The following is a 17,726-nucleotide window of genomic DNA, read 5'->3' as shown; positions in this document are numbered from 1 at the left end:
GAGAGGAAAAAGGGAAAAAGGGTGTGGTTCTCAGAACCCAGAAGCTTGGAGTAGGGCCCCTTGGAGCCGAGATCTCTGAGGACGGGGGTATTTGGACATGCTGGTGTCTGAGGAGTTGCAGTCAGGCTGGTCTGGGATTATGGAAGAAAGGTAGAAACTGCAATCAGCACCCGGGAGAAGTGTATTCGTGGATCAATACATGTGGGAACTGTGCCCAGTAGGAAGGAACAAGTTCCCTCCTACCTTTCCAGCTTTTCAGTCTTCCTCTAGCACATGCTATTTGTGTCAGAGGAGCAATGTAGTTTACTGTCACAAGAGTGTAGAAAGTGTGGGCCGGGAGCTGAAAGTATCTTAATAGAGGACAGATGGTCTAAACATATTGAAACATTTCTCAAAGCTCCAGGTAAGAAATGATTCTAGTATGTTTTCAGGAATCTGGGAAGGTAAAAAAGAAATCCAAAAAGAAGATTTTTGATATATTTTTTAAAATATTTATTTTTGAGAGAGAGAGTGCAGCAGAGAGGGTGACAGAAGTTCTGAAGGGGGCTCTGCGCTGACAAGCAGAGAGCCCCATGTGGGGCTCGAACTCATGAACTGTGAGATTATGACTTGTGCCGAAGTTGGATGCTTAACTGACTGAGCCACCCTGGTGCTCCGATGTTTTTTTTTTTTTTTTTTTTAAGTTTATTTATTTTGAAAGCATGTGCAGAGTTTGCTAGGGGGAAGGGCAGAGAGAGAGGGAGAGAGAATCCCCAAACTGATAGTGTGGAGCCTTATGTGGGGCTTGAACGCACGAACTGTGAGATCATGACCTGAGCCAATATCAACTGACTGAGCCACCCAGATGCCCCAAAAGGAAATTTTGGACAAGCATCGTGAAGTGTGTGTAGAGGTCTTTTTTTTTTTTTTTTTAAAGGTCCTGATATCTGTTCCTCACACTTTCTTTTTTTATTTTTTTTTTATTTTTATTTTTTTATTTTTTTTATTTTTGGGACAGAGAGAGACAGAGCATGAACAGGGGAGGGGCATAGAGAGAGGGAGACACAGCATCGGAAACAGGCTCCAGGCTCTGAGCCATCAGCCCAGAGCCCGACGCGGGGCTCGAACTCACGGACAGCGAGATCGTGACCTGGCTGAAGCCGGACGCTTAACCGACTGCGCCACCCAGGCGCCCCACACATTCTTTTTTTAAAGTAAAATCCTGGCTTTTGTTTACCTTGGTCTGTAGGAATGAAGAATATCTGAACTTTGTTAGATAGCAGTAAAACCCTAACATATAAAAAATGGGGACTTTTTGTATATGCTTCAGTTTTGGATTTTCTGTTACCTAACAGGAGAGTAAGTCCAGTTATCAATTATTAGGAAATAAGGGGTTCTAAATAGGATAAAGCCAATTTGCACATCATCTAGTGTTTCTCAAACTGCCTGTAGTTTATCATGGATTGGTATACCTTAAAAACATACAATAAAAATGAAGTCCTAGAAAAATGAAGTGAAAAATTAAGAATCCAACGCCACTGGTTGAACAGTTTTGTATCTTCATTGTGGTGGTGGTTACATGAATAGTTTTGCATAGAGCTACTTGCACACAAAAATGAATATGAATGCAGGTTAAAAAGAATGGTGAAAACTGAATAAGGTCTAATCTGGTGAACAGTAATGTACCAATGTAAATTTCCTGGTTTTGATATTGGACCCCAGCTATGTAAGATGTCACCATTGGAGGGGGCTGGGTGAAGTGTACAGAGACTCTTTGTACTATTTTTGTAACTTCCTGTCAATCTGTAATTATTTCAAAATAAAAAGCTTAAAAAAGTATAAGCCAACTGATCACTGGTCAAGGTCAAATTGCTATAAAAGTTTCCAAACTCTGGTCTCAATTTCTGTACTTGTAGATATGTAACAAACTTAGCCAGATGGCACTGGCCTAAAGACTACAGTTAAGTGTAACTTTTCAACTTCTGTAGCTACTCTGTATTTTTACCATTCTCCTCAGTCTCTCTCTACCTTTCACCTCCTACTTCTGTGTCTCTATTCATTTGTTTAAAATTATTTACTATGCACCTTTTTAGTGACAAGACCTGGGGATATAAAAATGAGGAAGGTCTTTGCTATTTATGCTTATTTTCTAAAAGTGGAGACTATTTTTTTTTTAAGTTTATTTTGAGAGCAAGAGCATGCAAACAAGTGGGGTGGTAGGGGCAGAGAGGGAGGGAGAGAGAGAATCTGGAGCAGAACCCATGCTATCTGTGTGGAGCCTGACCTGGGGCTCAATCCTATGAACCGAGAGAGATCATGACCTGAGCTGAAATCAAGAACTGGAAGCTTAACTGACTGAGCCACCCAAGTACCCCAAGACTATTTAAAAAAATTTTTTTTCTTAATGTTTATTTTTGAGAGACAAAGAGTGTGAGTGGGGGAGAGACAGACAAGTCACACACACGCACACACACATGCGCGCGCACACACACATGCGCACGCACACACACATGCGCACACACTCACACACACAGAATCCCAAGCAGGCTCCAGGCTCCAGGCTCCGAGCTGTTAGCACAGAGCCCGATGCGGGTCTCGAACTCATGAACCGAGAGATCGTGACCCTAGCTGAAGTAGGCTGCTTAACTGACTGAGCTACGTAGGCGCCCCAAGACTATTTAAGTTTATTTTTATTTTGAGAGAGATAGCAAGTGGGGTAGGGGAGGCGGGGCAGAGAGAATGAGAATCCCAAGCAGGCTCTGCACTGTCCACACAGAACCCAGTACAGTGCCCGAACCCACGAACTATGAGATCATGACCTGAGCTGAAATCAAGAGTCGGACGCTTAACCAACTGAGCCATCCAGGTGCCCCAAAACTATTTTTTTTTAACTGAACCGTAATTGACATCAGTATCTTATTAATTTCAGGTGTACATCATAGTGATTTATATTTTTATGCATTATGAGTAAATGCTGTTGTTAAAGAATCTTACAAATATGTATCCAAATTGCTAACAATGCCCATTTATTTTGCGTATTAACTATGTGCCAGGCACTATATGGAGGATTTTATTTATTTTTTTTAAGGTTCTATTTTTAAGTAATCTCCACACCCAACATGGAGCTCGAACTCACAACCCTGAGATCAAGGGTTGCATGTCCACCTACTGAGCTGGCCAGGTGACCCTACGTATGGAGGATTTTAAATTGATGTTCTCCTTGATCCTCTCTTTGAAGTAAATAGAGTAGTACTCTTTCAGCTTTATTTACTTAAGTTTTTTTTTTATTTAGAGAGAGAGCTGGGACGGGCAGAGAGAGGGAGAGACACAATCCCAAGTAGGCTCTGCGCTGTCAGTGCAGAGGTCAACACATGGCTCAAACTCCTGAACCATGAGATCATGACCTGAGCGGAGACCCGAGAGTCTACCCCTTAATTGATTGAGCCATCCAGGTGTCCTAAAGTTTCTATTTATTTATTTATTTATTTATTTATTTATTTATTTATTTATTTATTTTTTCAACGTTTATTTATTTTTGGGACAGAGAGAGAGAGAGAGAGAGAGCATGAACGGGGGAGGGGCAGAGAGAGAAGGAGACACAGAATCGGAAACAGGCTCCAGGCTCTGAGCCATCAGCCCAGAGCCTGACGCGGGGCTCGAACTCACGGACCGCGAGATCGTGACCTGGCTGAAGTCGGACGCTTAACCGACTGTGCCACCCAGGCGCCCCTAAAGTTTTTATTTTAAAACATGCCACTTTTATGTTGAAAATCTTAGTTCCTAATGACATTAATGGAATGGCTTATTTGCTTTATCCATTTTTATGTGACAGTTTCAGTGGTAATACCAGTATTATTATAACAGACTATAACAGTGTAAGATTTCTTTATGATTTTTTTTTTTTTTTTACCTTCAGGATATATTCCAGGAAGGTATTTTTAGTCAAAATAGTTCAACTTTTCTTCATGTTCGTGCCAGTCACCAATTTGGTATAGTTTTAATAGTTTGAATTTCTAGAAATTATTTTTTTATTTTCTCATTAAAAAAAATGCATCATTTTACATGATTCCAAAGTTACTGTAATAAAAGAATGTTCAAAGAGGCATAGCTTTCATTCTTATTTTTTTTACCATGTCCTTTAACATGTAATAATTATGTTTAATTTTGGTTGAGTCTTCCATTTTGAACATAGAAGCACACAAAACATGCTGTTTGTGTCTTGCTGTTCACTTAACAATGTATTCTGGAGATCATACCAGAAGAGTATACAGAGCTCTTCATCATTGCTTTTAATGTTGTGTACTGCTTCATTGAATGGATGTGGCAGAGTTACTCAAACACTCTTTTGATGAACATTTAGGCTATTTCCAGTCTTTTGCTATCACATGGATAACCTTTGCATTTTATTTTAACCTTCATTTTCCATGCATGAAAGTGTGAGGGGTGGTGCTTTTTTTTTTTTTTTTAAGTGCATTTAATTCACAATGATCTTACATTATCATCAGCTTTGCCTTGTAAGAATAAGTATTTCAGGGTTTGTTTTTGTTTTTAGGCATGGGTATCTTTGCCATACTTCTACTTGTGTTAGCTGACTTGAAATCTTTCTTTTTTACACCTCAAGCACTAATGTGCTATTTTGGGGAAAATACTTAAACTTCACAACAGTCAGAAAATAAATGGTGGCTATTATGTTTAAGGTGGTGTTCCTGAAGAAAACTGACCTTTATACCTTTTTGGTGTGTTTTGGTTTTGGTCTGGTGGTAATTTATTCTAGGAACTTTCTGAGTTGCTGTATTCATTGTGCTACCAAAATTAAATGCAGCCCATGTAGATTTTTTTTTTTTTAGATTTATAACAAACATGTGAAACATGAAAAAATGAAATTATTTTTAGAAGCATTTTTAATATTAACACAAAAGAAAGCAGGTTTATGAAAGAGAAAGATCCTGAATTATTTGTGTATAAAAAGAGAAACCTCTTTTGTCTCATGTGTAGATTTAATCACATCACATGTTTTACTTTCATTGTTTTAATTTTGAAAGTGGATTTTAAAGAGCCAATTTGCATCAGCATCTATAACCACATGAAGGAACTGACCACCATCTATTTTCCTGTTTCTGTTTAATGTGGTTAAGCAAGAGTAGGACTGGAAGACTGGCATTAAGTAGTCACCTGCTAAAATACAGGATAGGTACAGCTTTTTAAACATTAACTAGTTTATATCCTACAGGTCTGTCTATAGTTAGCCATCTCCCTCAGACTCTTGGTATGACACACCTTTCAGTATAGTAGCTCTTCATAGAAGAATCTAGTCTGAAGTTGAGATGGGGGAAAAAAACCCGAATGATTTCTTGCATCCAATTTAGGAGTTGTAATAGACACATGACCATCAGGACTGTTACTCTGTTTCACGATACAGCCCCTTCTGTTGCTAGGTAGATAAATTACTAGTACACTGAGTCAAAATATATTTCTCTGAAACTTTTTGCCCTTTGCTCCCAGTTCTGGGTAATAGCTAATAAATATTTGTTAAAGAGCAAGGGCTCTGCAGTCAAAAAAGCCTGGATACTTGTCTCTGTCACTTTGCTAGCTATGATGTTAGGTTTCTCCATTTGCAAAATGAGAATACAAGTAGTACACCCTTCATAGTTTTGAGGACAAGATAAGCTAGATGTATGTAAAGCATTAAACCTACTACCCCCCAAATAGGAAGCATTGTTAGCTGCTTGTAGTGGTGATGGTCTAATGGGGCTGTAAGACAATAGTGTAATGTGACCAGCTCACTAAGAACTTATCCTCCACTCTTTCTGTTGTGGTTCATTGCCTGGTACTAAAATTGAATTTCAGCATTTATGCATTTCTGTGTTTTAAAGATTGTTTGGTACTGGGTATCCCCTCCCACATTTGCTCAGTGAGGAAAATAAAACAGGTAATTTGAGATTTAACCCCAAATAGTGAATAAAGGTAGTGAAATCCATTTGTTTTTATTTATTTAAAAAAATGTATATTTATTTATTTTGAGAGAGAGGGAGAGGGACTGCAAGTGCAATGAGGGGCAGGAGGGGGGGTGGAGGGCTGGGGGCAGGGAGAATCCCAAGCAAGCTCTGCACAGTGAGTGCAGAGCTCTGCGTGGGGCTCGGTCCCATGAAATGTGAGATCACGACCTGAGCCGAAATTAAGAGTCAGCCACCTAACTGGCTGAGCCATCCATGTGCCCTGTGAAACTCATTTGTATGTAACAGGCCTTAAAATGTTCAAAATCACCATACACCCCAGTTTATGGGTTTTGGAAAAAGATTGCTTGAAGAAAACATAATTCACTTAATGCAGGTGCTCCTGCAAACTAATTTGGAAGACAAATTTAGAAACATTTCAGGTAAATATACAATTGTTAACATTTGGGATGATATTCTTACCTTCCCTCAGTGACTATGGAACTCTAAAGATCAGCTGTGTTTGTTTACAAAGTGATTGCTTGTTTAAAGAAAATAAGTTATTAGCTTTAATCACCATAATATGTAGGTTCTCTATTTTTTACAGTTTATTGAATTAGAGAGTGAGCATGAGCAGGGAGAGGCAGAGAGAGAGAGAGAAAGAAAAAAAGAAAGAATCCCAAGCAGGCTCTATACTGACAGAGAAGAGCCCGATGCAGGGCTCGAACCCACAAACCACAAGATCATGACTTGATCTGAAATCAAGAGTCAGATGCTTAACCGACTGAGCCACCCAGGCGCCCCTGTAGGCATTCTGTATTAAAGTTTAAGCTTTTGGGATATAAGAATAGTTGATGGGTATGATATTGGGGGAGAGAGATACAGTTTTGATCTATATCTATCTATCTCTCTGTTTTGATCAAATTATTTCCTGTGAGAATCTTCTTGCCTGTAACTTGAATAACATTTCATGAATTTTTTTTCTAGATTTAATCTGTATACATGAGCCTCTATCTGGAGCTCTCTGTATGCTTCAGATACTATGATAGTTGAAGATGAGGACTTAAAATGAGTGAGAAATAGTGCTTCTGTTTATCAGGTCCATTGGCACTAATTCAGGCTAGCATATTCATCCCAAAGGGCTTTGCCTAAAGTTTCTACGCCTTTCATGAAAAGCAGTGTGGTATTCATGGTTTTATTATTTACATAAGTCACACATTTCTCATCAGTGTTTTAATTTTTTTTTTCTTTTTACATTTATTCCTTTTTGAGAGACAGAGCACAAATGGGGGAGGGGCAGAGAGAGAGGGAGACACAGAATCTGAAGCAGGCTCCAGGCTCCAAGTTGTCAGCACAGAGCCCGATGCGGGGCTCGAACTCACAAACCGCAGGATCATGACCTGAGCCGAAGTCGGACACTTAACCGACTGAGCCACCCAGGCACCCCTCTCATCAATGTTTTAATTCACTTGTCCTCTTGGGTCCTGTTTTTCGGATGAGAGAGTAGAGCAAATGTTATGAATTAATTTATGGCCTGTATGGCTTATTTTTTTCTAGGGTCACTTTTTAGGTGTTTCCCTCTTTTCCTTTGAGAATTGCTTGAGATGAGAAAGTTAAAACATGGTACTCTTGTTAAGGGATTTCTTTGATTCAAAAAGTAATGAGAATTTATGCTAGGGATGGTAAACCGAGGGGGGGATTACACACTAAGGACAAGAGTAGCCTTTGTCTCTTTGTAACTTAAAACCTAGTTGGGAAGGCAGAAACAGTAAATGGAAGTCAAGGGTTGTATGTGATTGTCACTCTGCAAAGTACATGGTGTAGGGGTTGAGTTTAGTGGTAGTGTCTGGAGTGGTAAGGAAAGGGATAGGAAAAGGGCATACAGTACTGAGTACATACTTGATAATTGGCAAGTGAATGAAGGTGAGACCAAAGTGGCTGAGAGGATGAATAAGATGGGTTTGGCAGGGGGGGGGGGGTTGTACCTGGGTGGCTCAGTCAGTTAAGCGTCCGACTTCGGCTCAGGTTGTGATCTCATGGTCCGTGAGTTCGAGCCCCGCGTCGAGCTCTGTGCTGACGGCTCAGAGCCTGGAGCCTGTTTCAGATTCTGTGTCTCCCTCTCTCTGACCCTCCCCCATTCATGCTCTGTCTCTCTCTGTCTCAAAAATAAATAAACGTTAAAAAAAAATTAAAAAAAGATGCGTTTGAGGGGTGATATAAGGGTGTGGAGGCTGGGAGAGAGGGAGGAAGATGGTAGAATGAAGAGCAGTATGGGAAAATTTCTTGAAGTCAAGACTGATCTCTATGAATTTGGAGGAGATCATCTTACCTATTGAAATTCCTTCTGAGGAGTAGTGTAAAGAAAGTGTAGCTGGATAGGAAAGTGGGAATGATGTTGTCAGATATTTATTGAGTGCTTCCTATGTTCCGAGTACTGTTTTTGTCACTTAGCTGTCAGCAAGATAAAACCAAGCTCCTGTCCCAAAGGAGCTTGTATTCTAGTGGAAGGAAACAGACTCTACAAAGAAAAAAATCTCACCTTGATAAATGTTAGGAATAAAATATGATACAGAGTGATGGGGAATCTTGGGGATAACATTTGAGCTGTCATCTTATTGAGAAGAAGCAGTCATGGGGCGCCTGGGTGGCGCAGTCGGTTAAGCATCCGACTTCAGCCAGGTCACGATCTTGCGGTCCGGGAGTTTGAGCCCCGCGTCAGGCTCTGGGCTGATGGCTCAGAGCCTGGAGTCTGTTTCCAATTCTGTGTCTCCCTCTCTCTCTGCCCCTCCCCTGTTCATACTCTGTCTCTCTCTGTCCCAAAAATAAATAAATGTTAAAAAAAAAAAAAAAAGAAGAAGCAGTCTGTCGAAAATCTAGGAGGAATAGTATTCTAAGAAGGCACCTTCAGGTGAAAAGACCAGAAATTAGTTTGGAATGTTTGAGGTGCAGAAAGAAGGCTTATGTGGCTAGAACCTAGGGAATGAGGAAGGATTGTGAAAAGAGGTAAGGTCAGGAAGAGCGTAAGCAGGTATATGCTAGGATCTGATTTAAGCTTTTGAAAGATAATCTGGTTGTTGTGTGTGTAAATTTATAATGTGTGTGTATATATTAATCATTATGATTGGTACATGTGTAGAATAATTGTCATTAGCTCCATTTTGACCATGTTACATTTGAGATACTTTTGAGAGATCCAAGTAGAGATGTTCAGTGAGCACTTGGGTAAATAAGTGCAGAGAGTGGTTGGGTTTGGAGATGGGGGGTGGGTCACCAATCTACAGATGATACTGAAAGCCATGAATCTATATGGGATGAGGTAGGAGGGAAAAGAGTAGATGGAGAAGAGAAGAAGGAAGGCCAGCCAAAATTTTGGGTACTCCAACTTGAAGACATCTGGTAGAATAGGAAGAGCCAACAAATAGAGATTAGGGAGGGAGTAGCCAGTGAGGGCAGGAGGAAAACAGGAGAATGGGTTCCCTGAAAAAAAAAAAAAAAAATTGACCCTTTTCTTTTAGGATGTTGGTCCGTAATGACAATTCACCCTCCTGCCTTTTTTTTTTTTTTTTTTTTTAAGGTAAGGTATCTTTAAAGCTATTTGACTAATGAGAGCGAAGAAAAAGATACAGATGATAGAGGAAAGGAAATAGGAAATACATCTTTGAGAAGGCAAGAGGATGGGGCATAGAGTTAAGTGATGGGATCTTCAATTGAGAGTGGTCAGGGTCATGGTAGTGATGGAGATTTGGGGTAGGGGGATGTGTGAAACAGGTACCTAGGAGAGTAAAGAAGGGAATTGAGTGGCACAAGTCATAGAGTTAGTGAATGGTAGGGATAGGATTCCGACCTAGGAATTATCAAAGTTCTTTTTTGCTGTGTTACATTGCCATCCTAATAAGCAAAGTAATAAATGCTGAAGAAGGTATGCTTTCATGAAGGACAATCAGGAAATCGAGATGAAGTTGAGCTGAAAAAGGAAAATTAAAGAGAAAGCCTCCCCATTAGCCTTCTCATTTATGGAAATTACTATTACCTTGTATTATAGTTATTTGGTATACCTCTGTGCCATATTACTTCAAGTAAAGGATGAAATTCTGGGTAGGAACTGTGTATGAACTTGATATCTTGCCCTAACAGAGTTAACACTGCCTTCAGAAGGATAGATCCTTAAATAATTGTTGAACAAATAGTCTTGTGATTGATAAGAGTACTGATACTTGTAGTTAAGTGTTGCCTTTCTAAAATAAGTCGTTGGGCAATCCATCAGTGTGGTTGTGTGCTGTTGAAAGACATGTTGTGATGTAGTCTCCACATTTGCCTTAAGCCTCGCTAGCTCATGGTACGAAAACCTTGGCCTACAGAAGGATTACTCAGTTTGTTGAGAAGAGGTTTGCAAATGTGTGTGACCATAGGTGAGGCTGTGGCTGTGAGCTAGGTAGATATGATCTTTTGTAATAAAAATTTTACTTATGAAGACTTTCTCTCCGGTGTATTACTTTTCCATATCATTGAATATCTGAGGCATTTAAAGTCTTAAATGTATGACACTGCAAGTGCCTAAACTGTGTAAATGTCAAAACCTGCCCGACTTCAGTGCATTCAGACTTCTTTTTCCATGACAGATGTTTTTGTTTGTACTTGTTAGGGAGCGGGTCACAGATTTAGCAACCTGAAATGGAAACAAATGGAGGGGGGAGGAGAGTGGCTGAAGCTATGAAATTCCAGGTCTTCCCTAACGGTGGAGATAGTGACTTTAGTACTTGAGAAGCGCTGTGACCCTTCCTTGGACCTGGGTGTATACGGCAAGCTACCTTTCTTCCAGAGAGCTCAGAGTACTACTTGAGTATACCTCTGGGTGGGGTTGGTTACAAGCAGTGTTGGGAAATGGTCTTCAGTTTGTCATTGGTGGCTTCCTTCCTTTTGTTATCAACACTTCTCTTATCTCTTAAGTTTTTAGTTCTTCACACTACCCTGCGTCTGCAATTTCAGTCTAGTATAGGGTCTAGTTTTGATGTAGCTTATCCTCATCGCTGCTTTCCAGAATATGAATTTGGAACATTTGAGGTAGTGTTTCTCTAGCTGAGGCTCTAGGATCTTGAAGAGTCCATACCAGTGTTTTTCATAAAAAATTCTTATGGGGTGTAGATTTTGTGAGGGTATTTAAAAGTTTTTCATAATTGATTATCTTAAGTTGAAAAAATAATTTTTAGTTTTGAAATAATGTCAAACTTACAGAATGGCCAAAAACAATACAGAGATTTCCTATATACCCTTCACCCCATTGTGAACATTTTATCATTTATCATTCTTTCTACACACATACATTGCTTTTTTTTTTTTTTTCTGAAATGTTTGATGGTTATAGTCATGATGCCTTTTACCCCCATATCCTTCAGTGTGTACTTGCCAAAAACAAAGGCATTCCCTTAATATAATCACTGTACAATTATCAATTTTGAGAAATTAACATGGATACAATTCTGTTTGCTAACTGCAAACGTTAAACATTATTTTGACCAGTTTTAGATTTTGAAATTTATTTTTCCTGAAAACTGCCACTTTCCAGTGGTAACTTTCAAGTAAAATAAATTATAACATATGAATTTTAATATTAAAAGAGTATTATTTAATATTTTAATATATTAATTTTCTTAGGTCAGTGTTCTTAAGTTGAGATCTAGCCTTAGATATCTGACAATTTTTTGTCTTCTTAAAAAAGGCCCATGTATCCCTCAAATGTGAGAAACACTGAGCATTTGAGGAGTATCTGATTTTTATTTTTTGTTTTTTATTTTTTCAGAGAGAGAGAGAGAGAAAGAACGAGCTAGCACCAGTGGGGGAGAGGGAAAGGGAAAGAGAGGGAAAGAATCTTAAGTAGGTTCCACTCTGAACGTGGATGTGGGGCGGGGCTTGATCCCACAACCCTGGGATCATGACCTGAGCCAAAATCAAGTCAGTGCTCAAAGGCTGAGCCACTCAGGCGTCCCAGGATTATATGAGTTTTTAGTAAGAAGTCTTTAAAGATGAGATAGGAGTGGATCTTTAAAGTGTTATTAAAATCCACATAAAGTAATAAGTGCTGCTTCTGATTTGTAGTTCAGGAAATTCAGTTGAACTGAAGGCCTGGAATGAGACCTTCTAGGATCACACTTTTAGCTTTACATCTAGGGCAGGAATTCTATCTCATTTGAGATAAGTTCTTATCCAGATTCTTCGTAAACATTTCTGATGAGGAGGAAACTTAAGTGCTCTGTACAGTGACACATTCTAGTTGTAGACGTATCACATCTGATTTTTATAAATCAGTAAGAAAGACCAACAACTCAACTGATTGGCCAAAGACCTGAAAAAGCACTTCCCAGCTAAAAGGAAACACCAATGACTTACAAACATGAAAAAACTATTATGATGGTAGAACTAAAAATGAAGCTATGTCTGTTGTATGTTGATATATAATACCTACGGCTTTAAATGAACAAAAACAAGGTATAGAAAGGTATGTTTCCTTTTGTGTGTTTTCTCCTTAAAAAGAGATACATATGCTCACATATGCACACAATTTCTGGAAGGATATACAAAACTTAACAATAGTTGCCACCGGAGAGAGATATCTAATTTTAGTTGTATATCTTTTTGTATTATGAATTTCTCTTGTGGGTGTGTGTATTTTTCAAATAAAATGAATTTAAAATGTTCATACTTAAAATGAGCTAAGATCTGTCATTCTGTCCTTCTGTTGGTCACAGGTCCAACTTTTGGAATTGTGCAAAATAGGACTATTTTATCTTTAAGTTTTCTGATATTTTATAAATAAATCACTGTGGTCTTGTAAGTGGTCTTTTTCCCAGTGTAACTAAAAATACTTGTTTAAGGGGCGCCTGGGTGGCTCAGTCGGTTAAGCGTCCGACTCCGGCTCAGGTCATGATCTCACGGTCCGTGAGTTCGAGCCTCGCTCGGGCTCTGTGCTGACAGCTAAGAGCCTGGAGCCTGCTTCCGATTCTGTGTCTCCCTCTGTCTCAAAAATAAATAAACATTAAAAAAAAATTTTTTTTTTAATAAAAATACTTGTTTAACTGTAACTATTTCTTGTATGACCTGGTATCCAGAATAGACTCCCTTGCTATCCAACTTGTTTATATTTATGAATATTCTTGATATAGTCAAGTCTCTCTCATACCAGGCTTCCCTTTGGAGGCTTCAGTTTTTGTGTTCTAGCCAGAGAGATTGGGTAGTTAGTGGGTTGATTTTAATAATCATGTCATTTCTTTGGATCTTCGAACTGCTGTGATGAAATCTCTTAATTCCTTTTCCACATGTGCCCTGTGACCTCATTGAGATTTGTCACCATGTTGACCCAGATTAATCAACATTCTTGAAACAGTTCCTCAGCAAGCTGCAAATATTTGTCCTGTACATTTTTGACAGCTTGCTTCAATATTCCTGATTTTTCTTCTGTAGTAGCTTTCCAAAAGAAGAAATAAGGCCGTTCCAGCACAATCTTATGCTAAAGAGTTAAATGCCTGTTTGCGCATGCCTCATTATTTTTCATGTCAGAGATCCTGGGGACTCTGTATACCTTTGTTCCATCAGCCTTCCCTTGACATGATGTTATGTTATTTACCAAAACAAGTTTCCTTGTTATTAAACGTTTGTGACTGATTCTTGCTATTAATTGTGGCCTCACAATTTCGCTTCTTCAAAAAGGTCTTGTCCTCTTACTGCAGTGGCAGTCTGCTTCCATGACCACAGCGAGCTATTGTCATTATTGGAAATGTACCCTAACTCTGTTACTCTGACCAGAATTTCCAGTTCTTTCACCTCACCCTTTTACCTCACTTTCTGGTTTCCAGCACATTTACTCTTTGAAGCTTCAAGCATCTTGCCCTTACCCTGTTCCTTCAGTTTATCAGCTTCTTCCAGATTTCTCTCTTCTCTGTTATCTATGGATTACTAGGTCAGTCATTTCAGTATTCTTGGGAATGCCCTCAGTTCTCTCATCTTGCTTGCTTTCTACCTCTCTTGTCCCATCCAGCTTCCTGGAGTAACTCACCAGTTGTTTCTTCTGGTTGTTTCTAGATAGTTTAATGCTGCCAGCCAAGTAGAATAAGTGTGCTGATAAGCTCTTATATAAATTAGTAATATAGTCCACTTCCATTTCTGTTTCTTACACTTGACTTTAAGTATTTTGCCCTGTTTCTTCTCTCAACTTTCAGCTGAGGATGTGAGAGAGAAATGCTTACTTTATTTTGAAACTTAACTGTGTCTTCACTTATCTGTATTTCTTTCTGTCTTTCTTAAAAAAAATATTTTTTTATCTTTATTTATTTTTGAGAGAGAGAGAGAGTGTGAGTTGGGGAGGAGCAGAGAGAGAGTGAGATACAGAATCCGAAGCAAGCTCCAGGCTCTGAGCTGTCAGCACAGAGCCCGACGTGGGGCCTGAACCAATAAACCATGAGATAATGACCTGAGCTGAAGTCGGAAGCTCAACCGACTGAGCCACCCAGGTGCCCCTCTTTTTTTTTTTTTTTTTTTTTAATTCATTTTGGGAGAAACAGAGTGAGTGGGGGAGGGGCAGTGGGGGGGAGGGGCAGTGGGGGGGGAGGGGAGAGAGAGAGAGAATGAATGAATGAATGAATGAATGAATCCCAAGCAGGCTCTGTGCTGCTAGCACAGAGCCTGTTATGGGGCTTGAACCCATGAAACCATGAGATCATGACCCAAACCAAAACCAAGAGTGGGACACTTAACCACAGGAGCCAGGTGCCCCTGTGTCCCCTTCTTTCAAGATCATTCCCTTCAATCTGTTGTAGTGATTCCATACTTTTTGTGATCTAAACACCTTATTTGCTCACCTGCTCTATTTGTGATGAGGGAGAGAAGCAAGATATAGAATGGCTTGTATGGTATGATTGCTATACTTAAAAAGAAAGATCTGTGTTTGAGTACCACCACCCCCCCCCCCCCCCCCGCCCCCACCGACAACCATGTACACAAAAGAAGCATTAGAGGGCTCGGTAGACTAAGGTGTTAACAGCAGTCTCTGGATATTGGATTGTGGACTCTTCCTTTTGCTTGTTTTGTAATTTGAATTTTCTCTATTGAAATGCTTTTGACATGAGGAAATTAAAAGGAAATTTATATTTCCCCCCGTATTTTTTGTACATGCTTATATTCTTTTTATTACAAACATCTTATTATCAAGTTCTGGGAAATATCTTGCCATCTCTGTCAAGCAGTTCTCTGAATATCCACTGAAAAGGGGAGTATAAATAGGAATGACCTTCCAAATGCTCTGACATGTCCAGGTACCTTTTATGTTCTTGAAAAAAATTCCACATGATACTAATTTAAATCAAATCTAGTAGGTCATGGATTGTAAGACACAACTATTTTATGAACCACTAAGAAATCAATCTAACTATGATGTTATTGATAGTATGATGCAGAGGTGTTATATGTGGGGAAAATGTACCTCACAGAATTAATGAAATATAGTTGTTCTCAGATTGCATCTGTGAAGTGTTTAGTGGTTTTGGAATAGGAAAAAAGTGTTTAACCTTGACCTCACTTCCAATCTCATCCTTGTATTGCCATCCTTTCCCCCTCTTCATTACTTGGTTTTTGTATGGCTATGTAGACACTGGTGAATGGACTGAATTATGATGGAGTGAAGCCTACATTTGGAGACCAGGTTTTTGTACATTTCTTTTAAGGGACATTTCAAACAGATGATTATACTCCAGGCTTGCCATGTAGCCTGCAGAGTGGTCTGCTTAAAATCCTAATCTGGCTGTCATCATCCAAAGCCCTTTTGTAGCTTCCTTTTCCCCAGGATGCCTTGGCGCACTGGTGTACACCAGACTTTTGGCTTATGATTCCTCAGTCTCAGGACACAGTGTGGTTACCTTTTTTAGAACATAACTGTGAGCTCGGAGAGCCACATGCTGTGATGTGGAGCAGAGCGTATACCTTGTGTTCAGCAAAGGGACTGCTGAATGGACACCACAAAGGATTGAGAACCCCTAATCCATAAAATGAACTGTGTTTCTCCTCATGAGAAACCTGTCTGTGGACTTGGCTACTGTCCCCTATATTGGCTACTTTCTGCCTTACACTTTATACTCCGGTAATGCTGAACTGTTTATAGTTTTCTTGCACATGTTGTTCTGCGTTTTAATCTCTTTGCCTTTGTGGGGAATCTTCCTCTGCCTGGGATCTCCCTACAAATGTATCTTCAGGAACTACTCCTCTTTTAGGAAGGATTTTTTTGCTTTCCTATTCTTCTACTAAACTGAGTTATTAAACTGCATTTTCTCCCTTTGCTGTTACACTGTGCGTATTTCTTTGTATTTATTCCATTATGTTGGAATTACTTTGTAACAAAATTGTATTTTGTTTTACAGGACATTAAGCTTTTTAAGGGCAGGGACTGTGTTCACCTTTTATTTCACAGTGCTGGTATTATCTTCAATAAATATTTGCTGTACTAAATGTAATTGAAACTTTGAAGGAATGAACAGCTCATGTCAAAAACCTATAGGTTGTCGGTATCCTAGGTTTTAATAATAAAAAACTTTGATTTCAATTGTTTTTAGTATTTATGATTTCTTTTTATTCTTTTGCATGCTCTCTTGGCTGGATGGCAATAGAGAAGAAGAAAATGAGGTAACTATAATTTAACTAGTTATTCAATGATTATTGGATTAAAAACTCAAAATTTAGCTATGTTTTTTGTTTTGTTTGGTTTTTAAGATTTTATATTTAAGTACTGTCTACCCCCAGCTTGAGGCTCGAGCTCAACAATCCCAAGACCAAGTGTTGTTGCATGCTCCACTGACTGACTGAGAGCCAGGTGTCTCCACCGACCTGGCTAGGTGCCTCTAGCTATCATTTTCAATGTGAAATGAAGAAATAGTTTTTGCTGAATTTTTGAATCTGTAGTAACTCCATTCCAAGGAGGAATGTTGTATATCTCAAGGAAATGGTTTTTAAAATGGAGCTTCAAAAGCTTTAGGCAAGGTAGAGGAAGCTGGGAGCTCTGGAGACAGCATTTACCTGTTTTTATATATTGAGCTACCATGTAAGATTTCATTTGACAAGTGCGTTCTGTTTCTTAAAAAATATTTGAAGACAACTGCTTTATGATAATGCATGAGAGAACATTTTTTTTTCTCACTTGATTAGTGTATAATGTTGAAAACTGATGGCAGATTTTACCATATTGAAGGAGAAAACTATTCTCTTAACCAGAGTTGATTAAAGAACATCCATTAAAAAAATATTGCGGATGACCAGTGTACCATCTTTAATTTAGACTTGAGTTTGTTTCTTTTTAAAAAAAATTTTTTTTTTCCAACGTTTATTTATTTTTGGGACAGAGAGAGACAGAGCCTGAACGGGGGAAGGGCAGAGAGAGAGGGAGACACAGAATTGGAAACAGGCTCCAGGCTCTGAGCCATCAGCCCAGAGCCTGACGCGGGGCTCGAACTCACGGACCGCGAGATCGTGACCTGGCTGAAGTCGGACGCTTAACCGACTGTGCCACCCAGGCGCCCCTTGAGTTTGTTTCTTATAGATTTTTCTGATGTTCTCTCTACCACCTAGGTTTTGCCTTTAACTTCTAAAGCCTACCATTTCCTTTGGTGGTTTGGCAAATGATGGAAGGAAAAATTTTCTTAGGTATATACTTTGTAGTTGTTGCTCCTAGAGTAGGGTTGGACTATAAAACGGCATGGCCTGAGTGTGTGAGGCCCGGGCAGAGACAGTGGTAGTGTGCCAGGGCAGAGTAATTTATAGTGAAGCAGAAAGATCTGGGCC

At 39.3% G+C, this 17,726-nt stretch overlaps 1 protein-coding gene across 2 annotated transcripts in view; it reads left to right on the top strand.

The window, feature by feature from the left end:
• SETD2 (SET domain containing 2, histone lysine methyltransferase) overlaps positions 1-17,726 on the top strand; it is a 127,149-nt gene that overhangs the window by 13,313 nt on the left and 96,110 nt on the right. For both annotated transcript variants that reach the window (XM_045049437.1, XM_045049427.1), the window contains exon 2: positions 16,559-16,574. The gene's annotated coding sequence lies outside the window, so the exon portion shown is untranslated. The remainder of the gene's footprint in view (positions 1-16,558; positions 16,575-17,726) is intronic.

Source organism: Felis catus, chromosome A2 (assembly GCF_018350175.1).
Source record: "Felis catus isolate Fca126 chromosome A2, F.catus_Fca126_mat1.0, whole genome shotgun sequence".
NCBI classification, from domain to species: domain Eukaryota; kingdom Metazoa; phylum Chordata; class Mammalia; order Carnivora; family Felidae; genus Felis; species Felis catus.
Note: the sequence above shows the minus strand (reverse complement) of the source record. Positions and strands in the feature narration are given on the sequence as shown.